The sequence below is a fragment of the Nicotiana tabacum genome, chromosome 17 (genome assembly GCF_000715075.1).
Source record: "Nicotiana tabacum cultivar K326 chromosome 17, ASM71507v2, whole genome shotgun sequence".
Taxonomy (NCBI): Eukaryota; Viridiplantae; Streptophyta; class Magnoliopsida; order Solanales; family Solanaceae; genus Nicotiana; species Nicotiana tabacum.
In genome coordinates, this window is record NC_134096.1 from 57,659,567 (window position 1) to 57,670,309 (window position 10,743).

A 10,743-nucleotide genomic window follows, 5' to 3' on the forward strand; every position below is an offset into this window, starting at 1 on the left:
CGAACTCCCAATTTGCCCCTTTAAACACGGATGCTGAGTCTGGCCACCATGGCGAGAATAATAATACGGTCCCATGTAATGAGGTGCCCCCTACCGATCCCAACGGAATTCCGACCGTGGACCCGATCGATGCCAACTCACATGTGGCCATTAACACGAATTTTCCTAGCAATCCTGAGAACAGCGTCCGCGGGGGAGTCTGATCGGTAGCCCAAAATAATTGTGACGGTGAAAGAGACGAGATCAACTTACGGGTGATCTTCAAAATCCTGCAGGCTCAGCAGTCTGCGATAGCCCAACTACAGAACCAAAGCCGCGCTCCCAGTAGAGTTGAGCCCGAACCATCCCGGAAAAATACTCGTAGAAATGAACCAATCATAGATAGAACAAATGAAGCTGAACCCGGGACCAACCCTGAGATAAAAAAGATGCTCGAGGAATTGACAAAATGAGAGAAAAGAAAATCGAAGCCAATGAAAAAAAGGTAGAGACCTACAACTCTAAGGTCAACCAAATCCCTGACGCACCACCGATACTGAAAGGCCTATACTCCATAAAGTTTGTTCAAAAACCTTTTCCTCTGAGCGCAGCTCCGAAGACGATACTGAAGAAGTTCTGCATGCCCGAAATTCCAAAGTACAAAGGAACAACTGATCTAAATAAACATGTGACCTCGTACATGTGAATCATCAAGAGGAACGATTTGGAAGATGATGAGATTGAATCTGTTGTGCTGAAAAAGTTCGGAGAGACCTAGTCAAAAAGAGCTATGATATGGTATCACAACTTACCCCCAATCTATTGACTTATTTGCTAAGCTTGCAGATGCTTGTGTAAAAGCGCACGCCGGAACCATCAAGGTCGAGACCAAGAAGTTGGACCTTTTCAAGGTAAAGCAAAGAGATAACAAGATGCTCAAAGAGTTCGTGTCAAGGTTTCAAATGGAACGGATGGACCTACCGCCAGTGGCAGGCGATTGGGCCGTTCAGGCCTTCACCCAAGGACTCAATAATCGAAGCTCATTGGCTTCGCAACAGTTGAAGAAAAATCTGGTAGGATATTCTGCTCTAACTTGGGCCGATGTTCATAACCAGTACCAATCGAAAATTAGGGTCGAAGATGATCATCTTGGGGGGGCTTCCAGGTCTGTTTATCCCGTCTGAGCTAGTGACAGATCCAAAAGAGACATTTATCGTGAACAAAGGTCAAGTAGATTTTGGTATCAACCGTATAACGGTGATCGTAGGGATAACGGTTTTGGAAGAAACCCTATGAGAAGTGAAAAGAGAAGCGATCGAGGTCAAAATAATCGGGGACTTATGAGAAAAAACGGTTTCGACAGGCACATCGGGCCTAAGGAAGCCCCGAGGCTATCAGAGTACAACTTCAACGTCGATGTTGTTGCTATTGTATCTGCCATCGGACACATTAAAGACACCAAGTGGCCTCGACCTATACAGTCTGATCCAGCCCAAAGGGATCCTAAATTAATATGTAAATATCATGGCACTCATGGCCACAGAATAGAGGATTGCCGACAATTGAGAGAGGAAGTAGCCCGGTTATTCAGTAACAAACATCTTCGGGAGTTCCTGAGCGATTAAGCCAAAAATCATTTCAAGAATAGAGATTCTAGTAAGCAGATCGAGCAAGAGGAACCTCAGCATGTCATTAACATGATCATCGGTGGGGTCGACGTTCTCCAGGGGCCGATGTTAAAGAACACCAAAGTATCCATCACGAGGGAAAAATGGACGCGGGATTACGTACCAGAAGGAACCATGTCTTTCAACGACGAGGATGTTGAAGGCATCGTACAACCACACAACGATGCACTGGTAATATCTGTACTTATAAATAAATCTTGAGTTAAGTATGTGTTAATTGATCCACGTAGCTCGACCAATATCATTAGATCGAGGGTCGTGGAACAACTAGGTCTACAAGACCAAATCGTGCATGCAGTCAGGGTTCTAAACGGATTCAACAGGGCATGTGAGACCACTAAAAGGGAGATAACATTACCGGTGAACACCGCTGGAACCCTTCAGGAAGTAAAGTTCTGCGTGATCGAAGAAGACATGAGGTATAATGCTCTATTCGGGAGACCATGGATTCACAACATGAGGGCAGTACTCTCGACGCTGCACCAGGTGCTAAAATTCACGATGCCAGGAGGGATTAAAATAGTTTACGGAGAACAGCCGGCCGCAAAGAAGATATTCACGGTTGACGAGGTGATCCCGGTATCCGTACGTTCTGCATCGAAGGGTTTAAGTCCGGTGTACAAAGACGAAACCAAATAGCAATTCCCGATATCTGCCTTGATCGAACCTGAGACGCAAGGGATGGATGAGGACGACGACTGCGGAGTTCCCAGGTCTTTCATAGTCCCCGATGATTCCGAAGCCACCAAATCAATAGTCAAAGAACAGGATCAAGTCATATTGATCGAACACCCGCCTGATCATAAGGTACACCTGGGCACGAGGCTAAGTCTCGAGCTCAGGAAAAATATCGTTCAATTCCTTATAGCTAACATAAATTATTTCGCTTGGTCCCACCTCATTATGACAAGAATTTCGCCTGAGATAACTACTCACAAGCTAAGCCTGGATCTGAAGTTCCTTCTGGTCAAGCAGAAAAGGAGGCCTCAGTCCAAAGTCAAGCATGCATTCATCAAGGACGAGATATATAAACTCCTTAAAATAGAGTCTATTCGGGAGGTTAAGTACCCCGATTAGTTAGCAAACGTAGTAGTAGTCCCTAAAAAAAGGGAATAAATTAAGAATGTGTGTAGGCTATAAAGACTTAAACAAGGCATGCCCCAAGGACTCTTTCCCTCTGCCAAACATCGATCGCATAATCGATGCCACGGTAGGCCACGAGATCCTCAGTTTTTTCAACGCCTACTCCGGGTACAACCAAATTCAGATGGACCCGGACACCTAGGAAAAAATGTCCTTCATCACTATATACGGTACCTACTGCTATAACGTAATGCTATTCGGACAAAACAATGCTGGTTCCACTTACAAATGCCTAGGAAATTGGATGTTCAAAAAGCAAATAGGAAAATCAATATAGGTTTACATTGACAATATATTGGTTAAGTCCCTGTGAGCAGGGGACCATTTGAAACATTTGTAGGAAACCTTCAATATATTGAAGAAATATAATATGAAGCTGAACTCGGAGAAATGCGCATTTAAAGTCGGGTCCGGGAAATTCCTCGGATTCATGGTGTCCAACCGGGGAATTGAGATTAATCCCGATAAAATCAAGTCCATCGAGGGCATCACCGTTGTGGATAATGTCAAGGTCGTTCAAAGGTTAACCAGGCGCATAACCACTTTGGGTCAATTCATATCGAGGTCCTCCGACAAGAGCCATTGGTTCTTCTCATTGTTGAAGAAGAAGAATAACTTCTCATAGACCCCGGAGTGCCAACAGGCCTTAGAGGAACTCAAGCGGTACCTCCCGATCCCACCTTTGCTTCATACTTCAAAGGTAGACGAACAGTTATACCTGTACTTGGCAGTATCCGAGGTAGCGGTAAGTGGAGTCCTAGTCCGAGAAGAAGAAGATACACAATTTCCTATCTATTATGTATGCAGAACTCTAGGCGAGGTATCCTCACCTAGAAATATTGGCGCTCGCTTTGCTAAGCGCCACTAAGAAGTTAAAACCGTAATTTCAATGCCATCCCGTATATGTTATGACTACTTACCCATTAAGAAACATAATGCATAAGCTCGAGCTCTCGAGACGATTGGACTAATGGAGCATGGAGATCAATGTGTATGATATCGAATATCAACCGTGAACCACCATCAAATTTCAAATTTTGGAGGACTTCGTGGCCGACTTTGGGGACCTCTTCCAGGATCTGGACGCTCTTTATGGATGGAGCCTCAAATGCAAAGAGATTCAGACTTGGCATCGTGTTAAAGCCACTGACAAGTAATGTAGTTAGGCAATCCATTAGAACTATAAAATTGACTAACAATGAGGCCGAGTATGAGGCCATGATTGTAAGTCTTGAACTAGCTAAAAGCCTGGGGGCCGAGGTAGTTAAAGCTAAGCGTGATTCCTTCCTCATGATGAACTAAGTTAATGAAACGTTCGAAGTCAAAGAGGAACGAATGCGAAGATACCTGGATAAGCTATAGGTAACGTTACATCGGTTCAGGGAATGAACTTTGCAACATCTACCTCGGGATCAAAACAGCGAGGGCGATGCTCTTCCTAACTTGGGATCGTCGGTCAATGATAATGAATTCAACTTGGGAACGGTCGTACAACTCATGAGATCGGTAGTGGAGGAAGTCCATGCCGAGATAAACTCGACAAGATTAACATGGGACTCGAGAAACAAATACATAGATTACCTAAAGACCGAAAAACTTCCCTCAGATCCTAAAAAATTGAGAGTTTTGCGTACGAAGACGACCCGATTAAGCTTGTCCGAAGACAGTACCCTATTCAGAAGAGCGTTCCATGGACCACTCGCCAAATGTCTGGGACCGAGAGATACCGAGTATGTTTTGATAGAAGTTCACGAGGGCACCTGCGGGAACCATTAGGGTGCCGAGTCACTGGTTCGGAAGATAATCAGAGCCGGCTACTACTATATCGACATGAAAAAAGACGCAAAGGAGTTCATTCGAAAATGCGACGAATGTTTGAGTCATGCTCCAATGATCCATCGGCCTGGGGAACCGATGCATTCGGTCTTGTCACCCTGGCTGTTCATGAAATGGGGAATGGACATCGTTGGTCCCCTTCCTTGGGCACTCGGTAAGGCTCATAAATAACGAATGTTAGAGTCATACTCCAATGATCCAGGCATTTGAGAAAGTCAGGGAGAAAGAGGTTATTGATTTCATATGGGACCACATAATATGTCGATTCGGAATGCCGGTCGAGATCGTATGCGGCAATGGAAAGAAGTTCATAGGCAACAAAGTGAGCAAGTTTTTCGACGCCCTATCACCCTAGTGGAAACGGGAAAGCAGAGTCCACGAACAAAACCATACTCCAAAACCTCAAAAAGAGGTTAACCGACACCAAAGGGAAATGGAAGGAAATCTTACCCGAAGTCCTATGGGCATATCGTACGACTTCAAAATCCAGTACCAGGGCCACCCTGTTCTCGTTAGTCTATGGTGATGAAGCTTTTATACTAATTGAAGTAGGAGAACTGAGTCTCAAGTTCCGATATGCGACCGAAGAGTCAAACGATGAGGCCATGAGTACGAACCTGGAATTGTTAGACGAAAGGCGCAAGGCCACCCTCGTCCGCTTGGCCACCCAAAAGCAGCGAATCAAAAGATATTACACTCAGAGAGCCAACCTTCGACACTTCAATGTCGGGGACTTGGTGTTAATAAAGGTGATACTGAGCACCCAGAACCCGAACGAAGGAAAGCTGGGACCGAATTGGGAATGTCCATACAAGAATTATTGAGATCACCGACAGATGATCATACAAACTCGAAATGGTGAAAGGTGAGCGGCTATCGAACAACTGTAACATAACCCACTTAAAAAGATACTACTGCTAAGGTACGACCCCATTCATTACTTTTATTTAAAAATATTATGGATTGGACTAACACTGGCACGTAACGGCCAAGAAATAATGCAACTATTAGGCCTGAAAGCACGTGTTGCACTCTTTTTCGCTTGAACCGATTTTGTCCCAAATGAGTTTTCCGGCAAGGTTTTAATGAGGAAACAGTGGATCATGCTAAATTAGAATCGAAGACTGACTATAAATCGGAGTCAAGGTTCGCATCAACAGTATCCGAGCCCTATCTAAGATCGACTCCGAATACTGGTGGCCATCACCCTCGGGTAATGAATTTAGCAAGGAAGGAAACTTCATGATCAAACAAGTCTGGAATTGGTGGATAGGATTGTTGTAAGGGCCAAACGGTCAAATAAACCGTGCCCACATAGACCATTTAAGCCATAACATAAAGCTTGTATACATTTGCAATCTTGTATGTTGCGCAGAAATAAAAGAAAGTTTCTATCTTGCAAATACATATTTTGTCTCTTAAAAATTACTGTATTTTGTTCCTTAAAGACATCAGGCCCAAGGGTCACCTCTGTCCGAATCTAAGAGATCACCCTCGCTCGGGGACTGTCGTCATGGGCAAGCCCGAACGGCTCAGGCTACGAAGCCCGGGGGCACGAAACTATTAGGCAGTGACCGAATTTCAAAGGGTACGGCCATTCCCATTCAGGGGCTATTGTCCCAGGCAAGCCCGGATGGCTCGGGGTAATAAGACCATTGGGAAACACCCGAACGTAAAAGGTTACGGACATCCTAGAACGGCTTGGAGACGTCCGATATCTATAACCAAAACATCAGGCCTTCAAAATTAATAAATCGGTTCAAAGGCTTCCCTCGGTAAAATTATAATCTAAAACATTTTAGGTAATCACTTCGGGGAAATATTTCGGTCATACCAAGCCCCCATAAGTCTTAAGCAAAATAATATAAAGAATGAGCATTGTTCGAACCTTCGAACAACACCTAATTATTATGTGCTAAGGCATACAAAATTTTTGCAATCATAAAGAAAAAAAGCAAAAACAAACAAGCTTGAAATTTGTTGAAGGGAAAAAGACTTGTATATATACATAAATTTTTACAAAGGCCAAATGGCCTCAACAAAATACAAAAGTACAAAAGCGAAGAAAAATCTACAAGGCACCTAAGAAGCCCGATCTTCGCCAGATCCCGTCTTGTCACCTGAACCATCGGAGTCTTCCCCGTCCTCAGATCCGCCCGAACCCTCGAAATCTTCCTCTTCCTCGGCGTACGCCAACTTCTTGGCCTCGGCCTCGAGCCTTTTAACATGTTTAATCTCGGCTGATAAATGGAACCCCTGGGCATGAACTTCTTTGAGAGCCTCCCTCCGACATTGCCACCTCACATATTTGATGATGGCCTTCAGGCGTTCCTGAGCTGCCTTAGTATCAGCTTTGTACTGGGCCACCATCTCTTTAACGTCGGCCTTGGTTATTTTCGCCGATGACTTGGCTACTTCAAGATCCTTGGCAAGGGTATCCCGTGCGGTAACGGCGGAGCCCAGCTGAGACTGGAGGTCTTCGATTTTTTGGGACCGAGTTTCAACTTTATCCTTCTTCGATCAAAGTTGGGCCTCCGCCGAGGCCAGATGCTCCCGGGCAGTCTCCTTTTTCGAAGATAATCGGTCCATCTTACCCTTCCACTCATCGGCCATGGCCTTGACTTCGTCCATCTTAGCTGAAGCTGGTCGACTTGATCAACGTTCTGTTGAACTTGCGAATTCTGACCGTTAGACACCGTGTCTAGATCATCATCACTAACTTCAAAGATTTTAACCTATTCCAGTAGGTCGGTGTATTCTTTCTGAGCCGCGTCAAACTCGGCTCAGATGCTTTTGACTTCTCCTTCACGTTGCTCGCTGAGAAGGTTATAATTGCCTCTCTTCTCAATAAGATCTTTGACTTCGAAGTCGAGTTGGTTCAGCTCATCCCGGTACTAGAGGAAGGTTTCATGGTGGAACACTGAGGCCTGCAAATATGAGAAGAGATATTAGAATCACCAAGAACTAATTCTAATATTAGAAGAGATAATAGAATTATCAAGAATTATGAAGAATTACCCGGTTTAGCGTCTGTTGTGCTTCGTTGAACAGGCATGGCGTATCTACCTCATTCATTTTTTCCTGGTCTTCTTCGGTTACCAGGCACCGGAGGTAACTAGCTATCCCTACGGGGGCGAAAAGAATCCGGGCATCCTCCGAAACGGTGATAATGACGAACCATTTCCGAGCAAGATTCGTGCTCGGAGCGGGGAACTGACTGATCAATCTTGGGCTCAAGTTCGACCTGCCAGCCTCCGAGGGTGGAGTTTTCCTCGGCACCTCTAAGTCACCCAATCCGGTGAAATCCTCCAGGTCGGATGAGTCTACGCTGTTAAAAAAGCCTCGGAGGGGATCTGTAATGAACCGATCGGTTGTTTTACTTTCTAGAACCTCGTTCCCCTAAATAAGACTTTTCGTATGTGCTTTTATTAATTTATGACTTGCGGGGATGGTTGGTTCGGGATTTGGAAGGGTTCAGGTTGAAATCGGAACACTTGGTTCCTTAAGGTTGGCTAAATAGACCAAGTTTAACTTCAATCAACATATTGAGTAAACGACCTCAGAATCAGGATTTGACAGTTCCAATAGGTTCGAATAAAGATTTCAGACTTGTGCGTATGTTCGGATTGGGTTTTGGATGACCCGAGAGCGTTTTGGCGCCTAATAGTGAAAGTTGATCCTTGAAGAATCTTGAAGTTCTTTAAATTTGATTTGGAGTAGGTTTTGGTAATATCGAGGTCTAAATGGAATTCCTATATTGGGAATATTTCCTTGATGACATTTAAGACTTGCACGCAAAATTTGGGGTCATTCCAAGTAGTTTAAGTACGTTTCGGCACATTGGTAGTAAATTGAAGAACTTGAAGTTCTTAAGTGTAATTTCAATTGCTTTTGGGGTGCGATTCTTAGTTTTAATGTTGTTTCAGGCATTCCGAGAGTTCAAGCGAGTCCGTTTTATGATTCCAAACTTGTTGGTACATTCGAGCGAGGCCCCGGGGACCCCCGAGTGTCAATTGGACGAGGCTCGGACCAAGATGAGAATTTGGTGCAACAACTGAAGCATCAGGTCTGTCATAATCGCACCTGCGCTTGGCTAGCCGTAGGAGCGAGCCAAGCCTCGGAGAAGCGGCCAAGGAAGGTCAGCCCAGATTGTGCAGGTGCGGCCCATCCTCCGCAGAAGCGAAAGCTCATACGCAGAAGCAACGCAGCCGACCCAAGGGAGTTCCGCAGAAGCGATGGCGCAGGTGACAAATCGCTGGAGGCAGTGAACTTCATTGATTACGGGACTTAGGCATTTTTCACCCATTCTTCACACATTTGGGTGATTTAGAGCTTCAAAAAGGGAGACTTCAACCTAGCTATTGAGGGTAAGTAATTCCTACCTTAATATGAGTTTAATACATAGATTATGGGTAGATTTCAACATGAAAATCAGTAGAAATCATGGGTTTAGATGAAAAACCTAGGGTTTAATAAAAAAAGAAGAAGAGATTTTACCACAAAAATGATTATGAAACTTGTGAAAACCATATAACTATGTTCCTAAGGTTATGGGTAACAACTTTCTTCAAAATATTTTGGAATCCGAATATGTGGGCCCGAGGGTAAATTTTAGGAATCTTGTAATTTGGGTTGGGTAATCAGTCTAATAGTGGAGATATGAACGTTTGAGCATATATTGATTGATTTATGTAATGTTTGACTAGTTTTGAGTCGTTTGGTATCAAATTTGGAGGTTTGAGCGCATTCTTGAATTGGGAAGTAGGCTTTGAGACGAGGTAAGTCTCTTTTCTAACCTTGTAAGAGGGAATTAATCCCATAGTAAATTATAACTAATATGTGCTCCTACATGTGGCTGCTACGTACGTACGAGGTGACGAGAGTCCGTACATAGCTACTAATTATGCTATTGTCCAGGTAGTCTAGGACCTATACTATGCTATACTTGAAATGTTTGCACTCCCATTTGTTGATTTAATTGATTAAGGCATATTGGAAGTTGATAAAAAAATTAAAAAAGATTAAAGTTACTTACTTAAAGTTGCGAATGGAACACTTGATCATAAATGAGAATTTGTGTGTTATTTGGAATGTTTTCTATTTGTGGAGCTGGCCGAACGACTCGGTAGCAGATAGATGCATCTATGGTTCGTGACGTTCGACCCTCGGAAGTGCACAGTTTAAATATTATATTGGATTGGGCCATACGACCTCGGCATAAAATGCGCATGAAAATCTTTGGAACTATTCATGATTTGCATTGTTTAAAATGCCTTGAATTACAAGCTGTTAAATAATGAAACTAAGCTTAGGATTTAATACTTGCGAAAGAAGAATTTACTATTTCCTGATATTGAGCATTCAGTATTGTTCATGAAATCCATGCTTAGTATATATTGGATATATCATTGTTGGCCCATAGTAAGTGTCAAAGTCGACCCCTCGTCACTACTTCTTCGAGATTAGACTAGATACTTACTGGATACATATTGTTTATGTACTCACGCTACACTTCTTCACTTGATTGTGCAGGATCTGAGGCAGGTACATCTGGTTACCAGTCCGGTGTGCATATTTGATCCCCGCTACAAGACTACACGGTGAGCTGCTCTTCCGAGCTGTTCTGCAACAGTTAGAGTCTTTTTCTTTGTTTATTTGTTCTGTCTATCCCTTTTCAGACAGTAGATTAGAATTCTTTTGTATATTATAGTAGTAGCCCATATACTTGTGACACAGGGTCTTGGCACACACTAGTAGACTTATGATATTGGGATTGTATTCTTACGGTTATGATTTCATTTAGCTGTATTCATTATGAATTTATTTGCTCATTTTTAAATTCTGTTATTTGTTAAATTCTTTAAATTTAAGGAAAGTTAGCTGTTTGAAAAACTTATTAAAAAATGAAAATTACTAGATTGTTCACTGTCGGCTTACCTAGCAATGGTACTAGGCGCCATCACAGCCTAAACCAGAATTGGGCCGTGATAGGATCATTCGCTCCATTGACCCCTTCATGGGATTGCTCCTTCGTCGTTGGGGATTCATCGATCATTAATTCTGTGAACAAAGGCGATCCCGAAATATCTATAATGCC